General features: G+C 38.0%; 1 long non-coding RNA gene across 1 annotated transcript in view; it reads right to left on the reverse strand.

The window, feature by feature from the left end:
* Positions 1-1,707: 1,707 nt before the first annotated feature.
* LOC125617733 overlaps positions 1,708-19,398 on the reverse strand; it is a 23,830-nt gene continuing 6,139 nt past the window's right edge. The window contains exon 2 of the long non-coding RNA XR_007348831.1: positions 1,708-3,522. This is a non-coding gene — a long non-coding RNA (uncharacterized LOC125617733). The remainder of the gene's footprint in view (positions 3,523-19,398) is intronic.

Below are 19,398 nucleotides of genomic sequence, written 5' to 3' on the forward strand. Positions count from 1 at the left end.
GCCCCAAACCAAGCAATAAAAAATGTCAAAAAGCTTGGTACTATGGCCCATGCCTGTAATCCCAAAGGCCTTAGGATGCTGAGGTGGGGATCTCAAGTTTGAGACCAGCTGAGACAATGTAAGTAACTGGTTCAAAAATACAAAATAAAAAGGTCTCCAGATGTGGCTCTGTAGAAGAGTCACCCTAGATTCAATCTATAGTAACAGGGGAAAAAAATAGTGCCATAGGAATTCAAAGAAGAAAAAAATTCATGTTGGATCGGAATGGTCAGAAACAATCTTTCAAAGACAACACAAATAAATAAACAACAATAAAAACCTGGAATTTAGAATTTAGAATTTTTTAAAAATGAGCTAAACAGGAAATAATTGTGAGGGCCTTTTAGATGTCACTGTTGGTCTCATTGCATCTTGAAGTCTTGGCTTCCTCATACCTTGAGGGATTGGTAAGGACTAAGTAGCTTTGTGTAACTCTGGTCTGTAGTGAATGTAAGGTTGTCCAGAACTTGGATCATGGTAAGTATCAGAATGGAAGAAGACATCAAGTTACCCAACCCTCTGCTGGCCTCAGTAGTTGGTGTCCTCTGGGTGGCATTGAGGTCAGCTGGCTTAATCATAGTGTCTACTCCTTAACCACAGGGACTAGTCTTCAAGGGTGGACACATGACCCAATCAAGACCAAATTAGAGGAGTTTTTGAACTAAAGTCTGAAGAAAGGAATCTTTCCTTTCTGGTGACCAGTAGTCAAGGTTTCCTCAGATCTGAGAGGTTTCTCAGGGTAGAGAATGTTCAGCAGTAAAACTGGAAAGGTCTCAGGCATTGTTGATCACCACCTGGATATATATCAAATAGTCTATGAATGAAGCCTGTCTTCAGTAGGAAAAATGGAGACATTATAAAGAGAGAGGCAAAGTTGGGAGAAGGAAGAGAGCTACTAGGTTCCCATCTTCCATCTGAATCATCCTCAAAGCCAGGCACTCCATTGACTCATGCTTGATTACATGATGTAATAAGCTGCCCTTTGTGCCTGGGTAATTGTGTTGGCGTTTCTACTATGAGTGGCCAGAGGTATTCTGGTTTATACACAGCCCATAGAAAAATGTTGAATAAATAAAAATATATTCCAGTCGAAATTGTGGTACTTATAGGGAGTCTACCTAGAATCTTCATTTCCTTTGGTTTATAGTTTGTTAAGATGAACCAAGAACATAAAAAGAAATGATCACGTACTTGTGATGATGTAGCCAGAGACCACATAGTCTAGTTGGAATGCTATTCCTTCTCCTACTGGTCCCAAGGCTGCCTTCAAGGTCCAAGGAAGCTCAAGAGCAAAAATACCACATAAGATCTAGTCAATTGTCTGGGTCTAGAACTCTGCTAATGGCCCTTCTTTTACTACTTGCATTAAAGGACTCTCCTGGTCATAGCTATTACTTAGATTTTTGGTGAATGACCTATGTTGCAGCTAGAGAACTGCTTGTAGATGACCAAGTATTTTTTTTCCTCAAAATTATGAACATCCTATATGGTATAAAGCACCATGCTAGATATTGTACATGAAATTAATTCTCTTAAAAAGTCAATAACTAATTAGGCATAAAAGAACTTTATAAATAATATATATATATATATATATATATATATATATATATATATATATATATATAGAGAGAGAGAGAGAGAGAGAGAGAGAGAGAAACAGGTCTGTCAAAAAGCAGTGAATGATTTATTTTTCAAGTGATTTGGAAGATGGCAGTTGCTGCTGAGGTATAAAATCAAAAGATTTTATCAAAAATTTGTTTTAATTCAATCAGGTATTCATTTAATAAAACCAACAATACATTATTATGTAGGTGTTGCCAGTTTTCCCCTCACTGACAACTAAAAGAAGGTTCTGTGTTTGCATTTCAGTTTTTCTTCTCCTTCCTCTTCTCCCTCATTCTCTCCTTTTTCATCTTCTCTTTCTCTCTTCTGTTCTTTTTTCAACCTTTCCCCTCCTCCAAGTATGTGGAAAAGATACATTAGATTAGGAATGAAGAACACCCAATTTGAGGAATTTGGGAAGGTACAGAACTTGCCATCTTTTTATATCCTAATCGAGCCTTCCTTCCCCTACTGTATATCAAGTTCAAGATCCACTTATACTTCTGTATGCTTCAGAGATGCTGCCAGAAGAGTGAGTAGGATCCTTGAGTCTCTCACTACATGTCCCTCCTCCCCATAGTTGCCCGAGGACCATAAAAGCAATTATTATTTGCATAGGGTAGAAAAATAACAATTTTAAATGACTGAAAATAAAAGAATCATTTTTAAAAATAATTACTATCATTTTTTTTTAATTTGGAAGGAAGAAAGAGATAAATATTTTGTGAATCAATAGAAGCCTTGGCCCACAGTCTCTAAGCCTTATTTATCTGGGAGTTGTTTATCTCCCTGAGTTCTCTCTCAGAGGAAAGAATAATAATTATTGCTTAATTATAGCAGAAGTGAATTTTCTCTCCCAGTTCTAAAGAAAGATGACTCATAGCTCTTTATTTCCAAAGAAACAGCTTTGGAAGGAAAATACTTTTTAAAAGCTGAAGTGTGAAAGGGGCCCAAGACTTGCATTAGGGACTCTTCAGTGACCACCAGAGGCATTGTCACTTGACATTACTCCCTGATGGATAATGTTCACATCTAAAAGAAATGAGATGTAGTCAAGAGATGTGTCTTTCTTTAAGGACATCCCTCTGCTACTCCTGACTGCAGGTAACCAGAAGAAACCCCTCAGAGAAAACAACTTTTCCCTTATGATCTTTCCAGCTGAGCAATCCCATTACTGCTTTGTAACTATTCTTAGAGCAATAGAGGGGCAGCAAAGCATATCCAAATCCACAGTAAATCTCTGTGTTGTTCTAGCAAATGATTTAATTTCTGTTCACTCCTCTAGGAACTTGGAGCCCAACCTCATAAACTACATACTCACAATCTCCAACCCCAGCAGGGTCCCTCTGCCCCAATTGATCTTCAAGTCTCTGTTGTGTCTCCTCAAACCTCATCAGGAAGATTTAAATTTCAGCCAATCCCACTTTAGCTCTAAGTCTCCAGTCTCCGTATGAGGAAATTCTGGTGACATGACCTTCATTCATTTCTAGGGAAGTGGGACAAAGACTAAAATAAAGACAGATTAGGCAGAAAACCATAATATAGATGTACTGTTTCCTGACCCTGATTTGCAGGAAATGTCGTTGTTGGTCTATTTTATTAAACTGAACATTACTATATCCTCTTCTCATTTGAAATGTAGACTCATGAGTCTGGTGAGGTCCTTCCCCAATCTGTCCAGCTGTCAGGCTTCCTGGAAGAGGTAGAAGGAAACATGCAGGTTGATAAGAATGCCAGTGGGCAGACTCAGACCTGATGCAGCAGAACTCTACTTTGAATATGAAGTCCAGAGGGCCACAAGACTCTTCATTCCTTTTGTGATCCATGTAGGAGACTGGTAAGGCTTTCCTATTGTATATGAAGGTGACGATGTCCTTCCTAATGAAGGGCACAGTTGGTTATTTTATAGTGCCAGGAAGACCAAAGAATCAACATGCCCACCAACACAGTACCTGAGTCTACCCTTAGTATGCTGGGGACAGTTTCACAATATTAGAAAATACCATAGCAAAAGTAAATTACTTTCCAATTTTTGAAAGTAAGATAAATATAAAAACTACTAGGAAAGGTAGCAAATCCTGTCATTAACTAGGATTAGTGTGAGTTAATTTCAAGAAAGAGAAATAGGCACCTGTTAAAGATGAAAGGAAGTAGTTATAGAAATACAGCAGCTAAACACCATTTGTCTGGCTGTTGATTGCACCAAGGACCTGGACACTAAAGACAGGCACCCTCTCCCCACAAAATCAACAAAGCATACCTCTTGCCTGTATATGACCCACATCTATAGCAAGTCTTCATATAATAATCAAAGTCCTTGGTAGCTGAGGATTTTTGTCTACAAAGAAAAACAGTTTATAATACTGATCTTGTGATCTGTGGCAGGTCTAATTTTAACAGCATTTCCTGAAGAGAATGGAAAAAAACAAGCTATTTCATTTTCTTCCTTGACCTATTTTAGCATATTCTGTCCCACTTAATAATTTCCTTCCTTTGCATTCTCTTGCCTGCATGTTATTCAAAGAGATGCTGAGCTGAAAAGAAAAAAAAAAATAAGCCCGATTTGTCTTCCAGCTTCCTCCCTGAAGGATGGTGCAGAAACCTGACCACTTTCATCGATCATGCCCCCCACTGTGCACAGACCCGCCAGCACAGGGCACTGATATTACAGAAAAGCTCCTGAGATTCAGGAAGACACAAAAAGGAATTTCAAGTTACCCAACCCCCACCAATGTTTTTAGAACCATCAAATTCTGTAATCACCAAGGTCTCAATTGTCTCAAAGCATTCATGGGAACACTGTAGATTTGTTTAGCCCTGTCCTTTCCACATGCTCATAGAAGACAGGCTGGGCTGGCCTTGTTATTCTTCTCAAGGAAGCTCAGGTCAAGTGGTTGGCCTTGGTTACAGAAAGTTAGTTCATGGGGAATTGAGTCTAGAACCAGGTAACCAGGTTCTATGATTTCTATAGCAGGGCTCTTTTCTCTTTATGCTGTTTATCTCCTGTTTTGGAAATCCCTCCTCCTTCCTCTCAGTCCTGCTTCCTGTTACTTTAGACCTGGAAGAAAGAATAGTTAAGAAATATGATAAACCAGTCTACTCAAATATGATAAAGTCAGTGATTTCTAATACATCTTCCAAAGAGAACAAGATGCCCTTTACTACTCATTGATTTATTGTCCTATGGCTCAGTAAAGAGTGGATTGTAAACCAGCAGCATCGGTATCTTCTGGGAACCTGTTAGAAATACAGACCTATCCAGAATGACTGAATCAGAGTCTACATTTTAACATGACCCCCAAGTGATCTATATGCACATTACAGTTTGAGAAGCCTTGACCAAGCTGCTCATGAAAACTCTGTCCTTGTTGCTCCTGACTACCTCAGTGGAAAAGCTACTAACCAGAGTGTTCCAAGAAACCATTTAGTAAGTCAAGCTGATTGTTCCCACCGGGGGATCAGAATGAGAGGAGTATAAGGCTTATCATTATAACTCATGAAGGTTGCTTAACTTCTAAAGTGGGAATGCTGGGGACAAGAAACCACTTCAGAACCCAGGACATATCCCTCAGATGCCACCCTACTAGGTGTGAGTGTGAGGCCTACCTTGGATAAGGAAGTGCATTTCTTAATCCTCTAGAAACAAAGCCCCTCACTTGGCTAAACAGGAAATCACTGTCCAGCTAATAAATACATCATAGCCACTACCTTTCCATGGGTTGCTCATTCTATAGTCCTGAGATTTTCCCCTGCTGCTGAATTTTCACTTGCAATTATGATGTATTTAATGTTATAGAGAGAAAGATAAATGAAAGTAAAATAGTTACACTGTGATAAGATCAAATAGAATGAAATCAAGACCTATGTATTTAGAGGAAAAAGCAATAAATGTGGAGCTCTTAGGAATTACATGAGATAAAGTATCTCAATATAAATTATTATTTCCTTAGTGTTTATCAAAACCATGAAGACTGTTCCTTAGAACTCCAAAAGAACAGCTCCCATCTCATAAGAGCCACCATCACCTATAATAGCCAATGAGCACTGCCAGAACGAACACTGCCACATTCATCCTGTTGATTTTATTACTGTTTTGGGTGATTTCAGAGCATATTTTTTTCTTGTCATGTATATCCTCTGATAGATGCTATCCATATAAAATATTAAAACAAGACTTGATGTATTAAATTAATTATGCTTATTCTATTTTGTTTATTGATTTTTCAACAATGACCTTCTTCTTATCCGATTATTATAAATAGAATCTACCTTTGATATTTCAAGCATTCATATATCATTAGTGATACATCCCTAATGGAAACTATAGTGTGGAGCTGAGATTTTTCAGGAATCTACTTGAAATATAAGCCTCAAAAAACAAAGTAAGATTCCCCTCTGCCTAAGGCAATGTAGGTTGTTCAAGATCTCCTGGTTTGGAAACTCCAGGATATCTTCAATGTCCTTCCTTTCTCATCCCTGAAATCCTACTTGTCACTCTTATTCTGTTCACTCTACTTCCTTATGCCCTCCTTTCCCAATTTTGCCTCCTGGGTAAGGGTAGATTGTCCAGGGACAGACTCTAAGTTGAGATTTGCATTGAGGATGTCTATTGAGAAGTGCTCTCAGGAACAACATTTTTGAAAAAGTGAGGAGAACAGGATTGGGCAGAAAACTGCTGAACCACAGTCCCCACGGGGAGCCCTCAAGTTGGAATATTACAATATAGATGTCCCAAGCTGAGGAAAGGGGGCTTTTACTGCTGTCTTGTCTAGTCATTGAATGAAGACTACCAGAGTAGGAAGAACTCTAGGCAAAGCACTTCCTTTAATAGAGAGCAATTTCCAGAAAGAGACCCATCTGTGAGTTAGCAAGTGTCAATGGTGACAGGAACCAGGGGACTTAGTGTGCAGGGTATGAAAGGAAATATGGGGGCCCACCAGAGCATCCACTATACTTGCAAACTTTCAAATCATTCCTGTTAACAGAAATATTTTACAATGAGCTATAGAAATCTTAAAGAAAAAAAAACCCCAGTTTTAATCTTTAAATTACACTGGTTTTTTTTTCCACCACCACCTGGGGAGCTAAAGTTCTTGCCCCACTCTGCAGGCACCAGTTAAGACATTTCAAGAAAATAGCAAAGCAAATAAAATGGCACAAAGTAGAATCTTTACCTTAAGGATCTGTAGCTGAGTGGCAGATGTATGTTCTGCAGGAGCATTCCCCTGGTCAAATGTCACCAAAACAATTTCCCAGCCAACCTGCTCTCATTAGTTTTCTGAGCTCTTGATTACAAATTTATAAGAGGCCTGCCCCAGACAGTCAGAGAGCACCTTCTCCCGTTGGCCCTCAGCGTTTCCCACTGGGAACATTAGAAGCTTGCCCATCAACCAAAATAAACAACTCCTCTCATGAATAGACCCAATGAAGGCCCTATAAATCATAGCTATCAAAAATGTCAGTAGCATTGCAGAAGACAGAAATCAATCCAAAATTCATTAGTTTGTCTGACAAGAGCTTAATCTCATATTGTTTAATACCAACCGTGGCACCTCAGGTAGAATAGGAAACTGCAAGACATCATCTTGGTTTCCTGTGACAGGAATGTTCAATTTTTATGGCTTAATCTGGCCTTCAGACTGTTCCCATTCTGGGGGCATAAACCCTTGCCTGGCTTAGGGTCAAGTTGCCCACAGTGTGAGGCAGGAGTCACTCTGACGTTGTCTCCATATTTCACAGCTATTAGTGCTATGGTTGGATGGTTTGCAGTATTTCAGGTAAAGAGGACACAGAGGTTGCAGCGTGAGTGAAGTGTTCTGTGCATGCAGTAAGGCAAGGTTTAAGCATTGCTGCACCGTCATCAAAAACACCTCCGCAGACCAGAGGTTAGCAGGACTCTACCCCCTACACACCTCAACATAACCCTTAATGTGGCAGCTCTTTTGTGACTGCAGTTCTCCTTTGAAGCTATGCCGGTTAGTTTTAATCAGATTTCAACTGAGTACAAATATCCAGGACAAGCAATAATAAGAAACATAGAACAGGAAAGCCTAGAGATAGATGAGATGTGACATCATGCAGTTCGTGGCCTCCTACACACAGCTAAGGGTCAGACCTCTTGTTCAAATCATGAAGGAGACCCATAAACTGGCAAAAATTACTCTGGCTAGGTTGGTCTCCTACTGTCCTCCCAACTCACATAAACATTCTGATTTCTCTTCTCTCTCCTGATCTATGAGTGGTTTTAGCTTGGCTTCTTCACTGACTGTTCAAAGCTCCCCAATGCATGAAGTCCTCAAGGAACTCAATTTCTGTGTCCATTACTATATTTCATTAACATTCTTCCAGGGTTCACATCGTCTATGTACCTAAAGGCACTCAATACTGCCTTTTATTGTGATCATCTTTACAAAAAAACAAAGGGCTACATTCCCAAAGACCTTGTTAAAAATCAAAATTGATCAATTTATTACTCATCATGACCAAGGGTGGTGGAAATTCACATTTACCAGAGGTAGTATCCCCACCATGAGGCAACAGGTGAGGACAGTTTGCATCTCACTCTATCCAGTTTTTGTTGATTATGACAACGTGTGATAAATATTTAAATATGGTGAGATATTATCATTTCATATTACATAGAATTTAAACCATCTATACCCATACACTGGAAGACCTAGCCAGAGTAATTCTTGGAAAGGAATTTTGACCATTACTTAAAGAACACCCCATTCTATCACCTAATAAATACAATGTATATTATGGAACCAGCTGGGGTGTCTGTCCAGCTTAGTGAATAGGAAAAATTTTAAATACATACACAACAGAGTTTCATTCACCTTAAAAAAAAAAGGAACGAAATTATGTCATTTGCAGAAAAGTGGATGGAACTTGAGAGCATTGTGTTAAGCAAAATAAGCCAGACTCAGAAATTCAGGGGTTGCATGTTTTCTCTCAAATGGGGAAGCTAAAGAATAAAAAGGAAAAAAAGTGAAAAAGGATCTTACAAAAATAGAAAGGAGATAAGTAGAGTAGAGGAAGGGGGCCAGGAAGAGGATGGATAGGAGGGAAAGAGGAGGGACTGGGGAAGGAGATTGACCAAATTATGTTAGGTGCATGCATGAATATGTAACAACAAATCCCACTGTTATGTATACTTTTAATGCACCAATAAAATAAATAAATACAAAATAATATGGAGGACTCTATGAATTCTATTACTTGTTGCAAATTTTTAGGAAAAAAAAACTTCTATTAGTATGACAATGTTGTCTTTTAAAATTAGATGGAAAAGATACAAAAGGAAAAGTGGTGGTAGCTTACCCTCTTGGAATAGGAATGCAAGTTCATTGGGGGATATGGACCCACGCGATATTTGTTTGACATTTTTTCTAAAACCGCCTATGCTGTTTAACCATTCAAAAGACACCAATTCATTAAATATCTTTAACTTAAGAAGTTTAGTATCCATTTCTTTTGTTTTTAGTTCAGTTCAGTGGGCTACTGAACCGATTGATTGGCTCAATCAAAATATTCAAAAGGCTTCCACTCAAACACTTTATGTAATATGAAATGATAATATATCAACTTATTTAAATGTTTGGCATAAACTCTGTTGTAATCAAAGAAAGCTGAGCAGAGGGAAATTGAAACTCTCTTCAACTATCGGCTCAAGGTGGTAATGCTGCATCTAGTAAATGAAATTTTCCACCACCCTTAGTCTCAAAACTTAATAGTCTTAAAATGGGAGGATTTCATAAAAGCAAATAAAAAGAACTCACATCAATTGCACTGGTTGTGACACATCGCATATATGCTAATCATTGCATATGGTCAATCTCCTTCCCCAGTCCCTCCTCTTTTCCTCCTACCCATTCTCTTCCTGGCCCCCTTCCTCTACTCTACTTATCTCCTTTCTATTTTTATAAGATCCTCTCTCATTTATTTCCTTTCTGTTCTTTGGCTTCCACATTTCAGATTCCGACAGTTAAGAGTACACAGGCTTCATCAATTTCCTGAATATACACATTTCTCACCAGCAAGTTCCTACCTGTTGTCCAGGCCACTAGTCTGAAGGGAATTATTATGTAAACAAGTCTAGTTTTTATTATGATGATTAATATCAAACAACATGGCCAGTAGTTTTGAAGAATATTGTATTTGGAAGCTTTGATTTTCTGTGGTGTACGCCCATGTGGTAGAAGTGAGGGTGAAATGTGAGGGTGAGGTGTCATGGTATGGACTGAGATTGTGGAAATATGAGAAAGAGTGTAGTGCCAGAAAGGTCCCAATCTCAAACTATCAGTCCTGTGCACTCTACCCACACAAACCTCATTTTTTTTATTATTTTTTATTGTTGGCTGTTCAAAACATTACATAGTTCTTGATATATCATATTTCACACTTTGATTCAAGTGGGTTATGAGCTCCCATTTTTACCCCATATACAGATTGCAGAATCACATCAGTTACACATCCATTGATTTATATATTGCCATACTAGTGTCTGTTGTGTTCTGCTGCCTTTCCTATCCTCTACTATCCCCCCTCCCACCTCTCATCTCTGTTTAATGTTGATCTTCTTCTCATGCTCTTCGACCCTACTCTGTTCTTAGTTACTCTCCTTATATCAAAGAAGACATTTGGCATTTGTTTTTTAGGGATTGGCTAGCTTCACTTAGCATAATCTGCTCTAATGCCATCCATTTCCCTGTAAATTCTATGATTTTGTCATTTTTTAATGCAGAGTAATACTCCATTGTGTATAAATGCCACATTTTTTTTATCCATTCGTCTATTGAAGGGCATCTAGGTTGGTTCCACAGTCTTGCTATTGTGAATTGTGCTGCTATGAACATCGATGTAGCAGTGTCCCTGTAGCATGCTCTTTTTAGGTCTTTAGGGAATAGACCAAGAAGGGGAATAGCTGGGTCAAATGGTGGCTCCATTCCCAGCTTTCCAAGAAATCTCCATACTGCTTTCCAAATTGGCTGCACCAATTTGCAGTCCCACCAGCAATGTACAAGTGTACCCTTTTCCCCACATCCTCGCCAGCACTTGTTGTTGTTTGACTTCATAATGGCTGCCAATCTTACTGGAGTGAGATGGTATCTTAGGGTGGTTTTGATTTGCATTTCTCTGACTGCTAGAGATGGTGAGCATTTTTTCATGTACTTGTTGATTGATTGTATGTCCTCCTCTGAGAAGTGTCTGTTCAGGTCCTTGGCCCATTTGTTGATTGGGTTGTTTGTTCTCTTATTGTCTAATTTTTTGAGTTCTTTGTATACTCTGGATATTAGGGCTCTATCTGAAGTGTGAGGAGTAAAGATTTGTTCCCAGGATGTAGGCTCTCTATTTACCTCTTATTGTTTCTTTTGCTGAGAAAAAACTTTTTAGTTTGAGTAAGTCCCATTTGTTGATTCTAGTTATTAACTTTTGTGCTATGGGTGTCCTATTGAGGAATTTGGAGCCCAACCCCACAGTATGTAGATCGTAGCCAACTTTTTCTTCTATCAGACGGCGTGTCTCTGATTTGATATCAAGCTCCTTGATCCATTTTGAATTCACTTTTGTGCATGGCGAGAGAAAGGGATTCAGTTTCATTTTGTTGCATATGGATTTCCAGTTTTCCCAGCACCATTTGTTGAATATGCTATCCTTCCTCCATTGCATGCTTTTAGCCCCTTTATCAAATATAAGGTAGTTGTAGTTTTGTGGATTGGTTTCTGCCACACAAACCTCATTTTGACTAATAATTGTTCCTTTAAAAAAAATTCCCCTGAAATGTTAAATAAAACTCAACTTGTTATGTTAATTACATTATTAAAGGTTTTCTACTAAATAATATGTCCCATGGATAGTAGTATTTTACTCCTGTATTAGTTTATATTGCAACTATAATAAATGACCACTAATTTAGCAATTTAAATATTCATCTGTTATGACCTCACAGTTCTGTACATTAGGCCCAGCCAATTTTCTCCTAGGGGCTTCACAAAACTAAAATCAAGGTGACTGTAGGGTTGTATTTTTTCTACAGTCTCTATGAATAAATTTTCTTCTAAGCTCTTGGTCTACTAAATTATTTTCCTAACATTGTGAAATGTCTTTTGAAAATTCTTTGGTTTTATCTTCTTTGCCTTTGAAAGTGAAGAAATATTAATGAAGAAAAAGAAACTGAGAGTCCACTGTCTTCTGTCCCTATCGTATTAGTCAGCTTTTCATTACTATACTGAAATACCCAAGACAAGCTATTTTATGAAGAAAAGAGGTTTATTTGTGCTTACTGTTTTGGAAGTACTAAGTTTAGGGGCTTCATTTGGTGACAGATTTCTTGTTGGCAGTCCAAAGGCAATACTGGGCATCACATGCCAAGAGACAGGGAGGGGGCACATGTCTGTCTGCCTGTGTGGTTTCTTTCCCTCTACTTATGAAGCCATTAGTCTTCAATCGTGGAGTCCACACTAATGACCATTTTTAATCCTGATCAATTCCCAAGGGACCTACCAATAAACACTTAGCCCAAGTAGTTTCCATCCTCTTAGTACCTCACAATGCAGATTAAATTTCCATCCATAAACCCTTGGAGGATATTCAAGCCCAACTTCCTGATACAATTCTATATCTAATTTTAAATCTGAATACTTGTGTTTAGAAGAAGGAATGGTCAAGTCATCTACCACAGCCCTCTCCCAGCCACACACTGTGATTGGTCCTGGAGACACAGCCAGCATGTGACAACCCTTCCAGATAGTCTTCCTGTATCTGAACACATCAGTGAAGGGATTTCCTCTTTTATCAAACAATTCCACAGATGGACAACTCTAATTGCTAGAAAATTCTTCAGTAATTTCTATCCTTTGGTTTTCAAACCCACACATGTGATGCTTACTAGTGCAATAACCCTTCAAAGGTTGGATCATAGCTATCAACTCTCTCATCATCCGTCTTACATTTACAGCTGAAATTCCAACTTTTTCCTCTACTGTTTTTTTTTTAATCCACTTCTAAGTGCCGATAACTGGTTACTAAAATGTGCCCTTTGCTCATTTCAGAATTTAAAAGAAAAGAAAAAGCCTTCAGTACAGGTTGTCATTGGTCATAAATCATTATCCAGGGGTATTTGTGCCCCCTTGTATTATCATAACTCCATATTCTCCTTCTCTAAAGTGTTATGGTATGCTATGAAGCATCTCCCAAAGACTCTATGTTAAAGGCTTTGTCTATAGAACAGCAATTTTCAGAGGTGAGGCTTGTTGAAAGTGACAGGATTGTGAGGGCTCTGGTCTCATGGAGGGATTACCCATGGATGGGGTCATAATTGAATGGACTACTGAGAGGTAGGGCCCAGTTGAAGGAAGTAGGTCAGTAGGTGGGGGGTGCTCCTGAAGTATCTATCTCATCCCTTGCTCCTTGCTCACTCTTTCTCTGTTTCCCAGCTGTCGTGAGGTGAACATTTCTGTCCGACCACATGCTCCTCAATATGATGTTTTGCCTCACCATGGGCCCAGAAACAATGGAGCCAAGTGATGATATACTAAAATTCTGAAATAGTGAGCCAAAGTAAATCTTTCCTCCCATATGCTGTTTTTCTCAGATGTTTTGTCATAGTGATGAAAAGCTGACTAACACGAAATAACATCATCACCTAGCTAGCTTTTACACATTAGTCATTAATCATCAATTATAAATATACAAAGGCTAATTAAAAAGCAAAACCAAGACATCAAGCCACTTCAAATGGATTTCCTCTATTTTCCTTTAAATTCATTTTTATAAGAACTATAATTTCCAATTGGCAATATCAATTAACATTTGAATTTCTAGTTGGAAAAAAATGAGAAAATAGAATAGAAATAACAATGCCATTCATTTGTAAGATGTTGTTTTCTTCCTTTTTAAAGTATTTGCAAACACTGGCTAATTAATGATTTCACCTAATTGGGTATTTTTGCCTAAAGAAAATAATAATTCAAAGAAGTCCATTTTAAATAGATCAGAAGCTTCACAGAAGAGAAACTGCAACTTTATTACTTTTTGTTTATGCTTAATTTACAAGTTTTCACTAGAATCGTTTGTTTGCTTGGTTTTTAAGTGGATAAGACATGAAAACTTCTCTTTATTCTCATTCCTTGGAGACTCAAAATGGTTTTTCATCACTGTAAGATGCAAGAAAGAAAATAATAATAATAAAAAAAGACAGGCATGTGTATCTCGTCCTGATCTCTCTAAATTTGTGTTTTCTTCCACCTTCATCAGAAAAACCTTTCCTTCTCCTATTTTCTACACAAATCCTCATCTCTCCTCCACCCCCTACGGATGGCTCAAGTATCACTCTCTTCGGAGCACCTTCTCTACCTGCTGGTCAGTCCATAGCACTGCCTTAGTCCAGATGTCTTAGGAGTAATTGGTAAGCCCACGGGCAGTGATGAAATAAAACTAGGCACCCTTAAGTGTCAGGGGATGCATTTAATCAGCTGAAGGTGGATAAAATATTGCGACCTATTTGAGGTAAAGTGGTGCAATACCAAACTGAGTCTTAATTTCTTCATATGAATAATACTGTTACATGATATAATGATGTCATGTGTATATAAGCCTTGGCACACTTCCTGGCACTTAGATCCCAGCAAATCATTTATTTTTTATCATTAATATTATTATTAAAAAGCAAAATTGGATCATGCAATCTTGGACTAGGCTTTATGCTTTCTTGCATGATTATTTCTCGACATACTTAACTCAGAGTACAGAACATTTCAGGGGTTTTGGAGGATACTTTATGCTCTAGTTCTAGGAGGCATTCTTATTTTACCAAAGAAGCTTGAGTGTAGGGGAGTAAATGAAGCAGAGAGTGCCGTGATCAAATCCACTGAAGCTGTCTTCATGTGCCATTCCAACCTCAGAGGATGTGGCCTGGGCCAAGGACAGTCATTGCACCAGAAGTGGAAGGCTCAATTAGATGCAGGTTATAATCAAGTCACTGGGACTGGAATCTACCAGCACGTCCCCCTGAAGTCAACTGCATTCACCTATGTCTGGGCCTAGACACCCAGGGAGCTAAAGCTTGCTAAATAAAACTCCCCCACAGATGGCCGGACACACTGTGGTTATATGGCTAGGAAAATGCAGAAGAGGCTAAGATCCTCTCCTCCCTTTTCTCCTTTCAAGATGAGAAGAAAGAAGTTCAGTGGCCCTGTCTTTGCCCTGGCAAAGTTGCAGACCTCAAAAACAGGAGAGAGAATTGGAGCAGCAGGATTCTCTACATTGATGAGAAGTATCTGCACATCTAAGGCTTCTAAGTTTCTAATAAGTGCTCTTATATAGTTTGTATTTTTATCTCTTCCCCAGTATATATATGTCTACTTTGCACTAATGAATACATGTCCTGTCATGTCTACTTACCTTTCTAAACTTAATTTTCTGTAACCTCCTCTACAAAGTTGTCTTATTCTATTTCAGGCAGAATTTACCTGCCTCTCCTTTCTGCCCCATGAATTTGACATTATATTGCAGTTCTCTGTACACAGAGCAGATCCACACACTCTTCACAGACAGTGCATCATATCCATTTCCTGATTCCCCCATACCTAGAAAAGATTGGGCACTTAATTTTTGAAACAAACTGAGTGGAACTAAACTGATGGGAAGCCAGTTGCTAACTTGCACGTCTCTGGAATGAATAAAAGGTGGGGAGAGAACATGAATGTGAAAGTCTTTGGGAAAACTATAAATATCAGTATAAGTGGGATAATTACAGATTGTCCCTTTCTTTTTCTCCTTTATCTCCCTTCTTTCTCTACTTCTTCCTTCACAGAAATGACTGGATCAAAATTAAATGTTTTTGCTGCCTCTGAATTGAACACTGTAACCTCCTCTACAAAGTTGTCTTATTCTATTTCAGGCAGAATTTACCTGCCTCTCCTCTCTGCCCCATGGATTTGACATAATATTGCAGGTAAACATTAAAGTTTTCCAAGTACAAAGTAAAGAATAGTCAAACAAACAAATAAACAAAAACACACATTTAGTCCTAATGTTTGCTAGTAAATTTTGAGATAAGGGATTTCTTATAACATTTCTTCATGAATGTTATCATTCATTGTTCCAATGTTTTTCCACAGTTTCATTATAATCTTTATCAGTAACAAATATGCTTTTCAGGTGGTTGGACTTTTCTGCACTTCATTATAAATTCCTTAGATGCCTTTCCAATGGAAGTACAGCTGTTATACCAATTCCCCCCCAAAATTAAACATTAATAAATATTTGCCAGAAAAAAAATGCAATTTCTATTATTTTTCTCATTCTGAGTTCATTTTTAATAAAATATCTCAGGAAATATTTCCCTGTCTCCCCTCAGGGGCCAGATGATAAAGTCTGATATAATAGCACCTGGAGCACCACATATTTTTTCAGAAGGCCTTAGCTCTGCCCTGTGATCTGATAGTAGCCATGGAGACTCTTATTGCAAGTTACCTGGAATACCTTATGGAGTCTGATTTAACAGTGCATCTTCCAATTTGCACCATGCAACAGGAGGCTCCCATGACTAACTTGAGTATGTTACAGATTCAATCTGAGCTCTTCCCCATCATTTTCACTTATAATGCAATATCCTGTGGCTTTATTTTGTAGTATGTCTTCAAGAGCAAAATTCAGCCTTCTGAGTGCTTTACAAAGTTATACAATACTGTTAGAAAACTAAACAGAAGCAATGGGAGAGAAAATTGAGCACCTAAGAGCAGGGGACATAGGGTAATTCCAAATCAGTCTTTAAAAGACACATGTGCTTTCACACAGGGAAAGGCTTCTTAGACAAAATTGTGAAGGGAGGAAATGTTTTCTGCTCCTCTCTAACACTTTTGGATCATTGCACATTCCACTCTCAACCCCAAGATACCCAACTTTTCTTTGTTGAAGGGATCTTTTTTCTCTTTCTTTTCTTTTTCTTTCTTTCTTTTCTTTTTTTTTTTTTTTGCATAAATGAACTTTTAAGCTTATTCACACTAAATTCAAAAACAACACAACTTCACAAATGCACTGGGAGAGGCAATGGACTTCCAGAAGCGGAATTATTAATGTGAGAATTCCTGAGAATTCCAGACAGTACCTGGCAGAGGGATTCTGAGCCAGAAGCTCTCCAGGACTCTTGAGACACATCAGGGAAGTACTCCACTTTTCCCCTGAGGTCACAAAATTCTCATCCCTATTTTTCACAGACACTGAAGTTCTAAGATTTTATTTTCCCTGAGTCCATACAACTCAAACAAAATTCCCAAACCATTTGATCCCTGTATTATATTTCTTTTTTACTTGCAGTAGTAAAATGTCTACACAATTTCCTACCTTGGCCAGTCCAACATGGGGCATGGAACTGGGTTGTCCTTGCTCATGGAATCCTCACAGAGTGGTCTGCCAGGACTGGCTTTCTATCATGATTGGAAATGGAGACAGCATCTCACCTTGGCCCAAATCTATATTGACCTCCCAGGAATACCCATAAAGTATGTTTTAATAAAGTGCTAAAATAAACTTTAAAACGTTCACATGTCTTCTTCAAGGTGGTTTCAGGGACAAGGGCTGTATGAGGCAAGTCAGTTTCACCATGTGACTTGACTTTAATTTAAAAGGAGTCACACATCTTCCCTAAGGCATGTGAGGAATTATCCAATAAAATGTTTAATGTTAAAAGAAAAACAATGGTGCTATCACTAACTCTAAAGCAGAGATGCTGCTGTATCTATTGAAAACTTTCTATAACCTTTTACTGAAGCCCTCAGCAGGAGACAGGCTGAGAACTGAGCGGGGACTCTCTCCCCAGTCACTTGTGGAACTCATGATTCATTTCTTAAACCTCTTAATCCAAACACTGGGGGGGGGGGGAAGTTACTCAATTTAACCCAGTAGAAGAGATGTTTCCCGTAAAAGTTTAAGCAGTCATCAGACAGAAATCCTGCTGGCTCCAGCTAAATCCTGCTTGGCCATCCAAAACAGCAATGTTTGTTTGTTACAGCAAACATTTGTGGCTCCTTTTTGTTGGCTTACCAACTTCTCTGGGTTTGTTCATTTATTTTACTTTTCTTTGTTATATGTAACCTTAAATCAGGATACGACAGTACCACAACCACATCAGTATTTACAGCAGCACAATTCACCATAGCCAAACTATGGAACCAGCCATTTAACAGATAGATAAATAAAGAAAATGTGTTATATATACACATGGAGTATTACTCCGTCATGAAGAGGAATGAAATTATGGCATTTGCTGGTAAATACATGAAACTGGAGAATTATCATTCTAAGTGAAATGAGCCAGTCCTAAAAAGTCAAAAGTCAAATGTTTTCTCTGATATGTAGCTTCTTTTGAAACCAAGCTTTAGGCAAAATCGGAAGAAAAAACATGAAGATCAAAAAAGTGACACGTGACCTCCATATTCCAGGCCAACAACTGGGGAAAGGTATAGATTAAGGATTCACTGGGAAGCCAGTAACAGAGTGTTATCCAACCCTGTGCAATGCCACCGTCTAGCATTTAAGCCCTGACCTTCCAGACCAATAATTAAGACATTCTCAAAAGAAAGTTTTTCCTCTTCTGAGAGTCATATAAAGCTCAAACATCTCTGAAATATTTCATAAATTTGTGCAGAGGGAACCCCACACTCACTGCCACTGAAATACACATTCTCAGTTCAGTTTTAATTTGCTTCTACTGCAACTCAACCAGGTCATTTCAACAGACTCATTTAAGTGCTGTGAAGAACATAGGAGAAATTTTAAAAGAGGAGCTTACAACTTAGTTGGAAATAAAACTTTGGCAAATTCATAGTTCTTCTGAGGAGCCAAAAATGTCTGTCACTCTCCAACATAACCTCTGCCTTTCTCACCTTTATCTACCTCTTGTCATGCTTTGAAGCCCACATCTTTCAAAATGCTGCAAAGTTGAACAACAGACATATCTTAAGAAAAATTACCCAAAACTTGGAAATAAGTTGGGGAAACACTGGAAAACTGTCTAATAGGCCTTCTCAAATATTATCTAAATTTTTATGAAAATGTGCCTGTTGTTGTAGAATATTATTGATTATATTCCAGACATTGTTAACTTACACATTAGCTTGTAGATTTCTATCAAGTACAGGTACAAACGATTTCTGTCTAGTAGATGAGATAAACTCAGAATTATGGTTTATTGCCCTGAAATGTTGTCTCCAAACTAGGAAACTTACATCAGGATGAATTTTCTTACTAAATATATAAATCTCCATTCCTCAAATGCCTATTGAACTAGCTTCACTATCCTGATGCTTTTCTCCTAATTGAGTTAAACAAATATTTGACATGTGTTCAATCTTTATTTGTTTGAGAGTCATGTTTTAACTTTTGTTAAATCTAAAATGATGGATGAATTGCCATTGGAATATTCACTACTGTGTTGTTTATAAAAGTAAACAATTAGAAGCAAATCAATTATCTATAACTAAGGAATCAGTGAGCAAATAATGATAGGTAAATGCAACACAATAATTTAAAATGATGATGTTTTTCTTTAGTTATTAACATTAAAGTAATTTGATAACTTATAATGTAATGTTGGTGACTTATTGGTAAATGTAGCTTTCATACCAAACATTCAACATGGTATAATTCACTTGTAGTAGAATTATATAAATATATAGAATATAAAGTAAATATAGAAGGGGAGAGAGAGAGAGAGAGAGAGAGAGAGAGAGAGAGAGAGAGAGAGAGAGA

The sequence above is a fragment of the Marmota marmota genome, unplaced genomic scaffold, assembly GCF_001458135.2.
Source record: "Marmota marmota marmota unplaced genomic scaffold, marMar, whole genome shotgun sequence".
Taxonomy (NCBI): domain Eukaryota; kingdom Metazoa; phylum Chordata; class Mammalia; order Rodentia; family Sciuridae; genus Marmota; species Marmota marmota.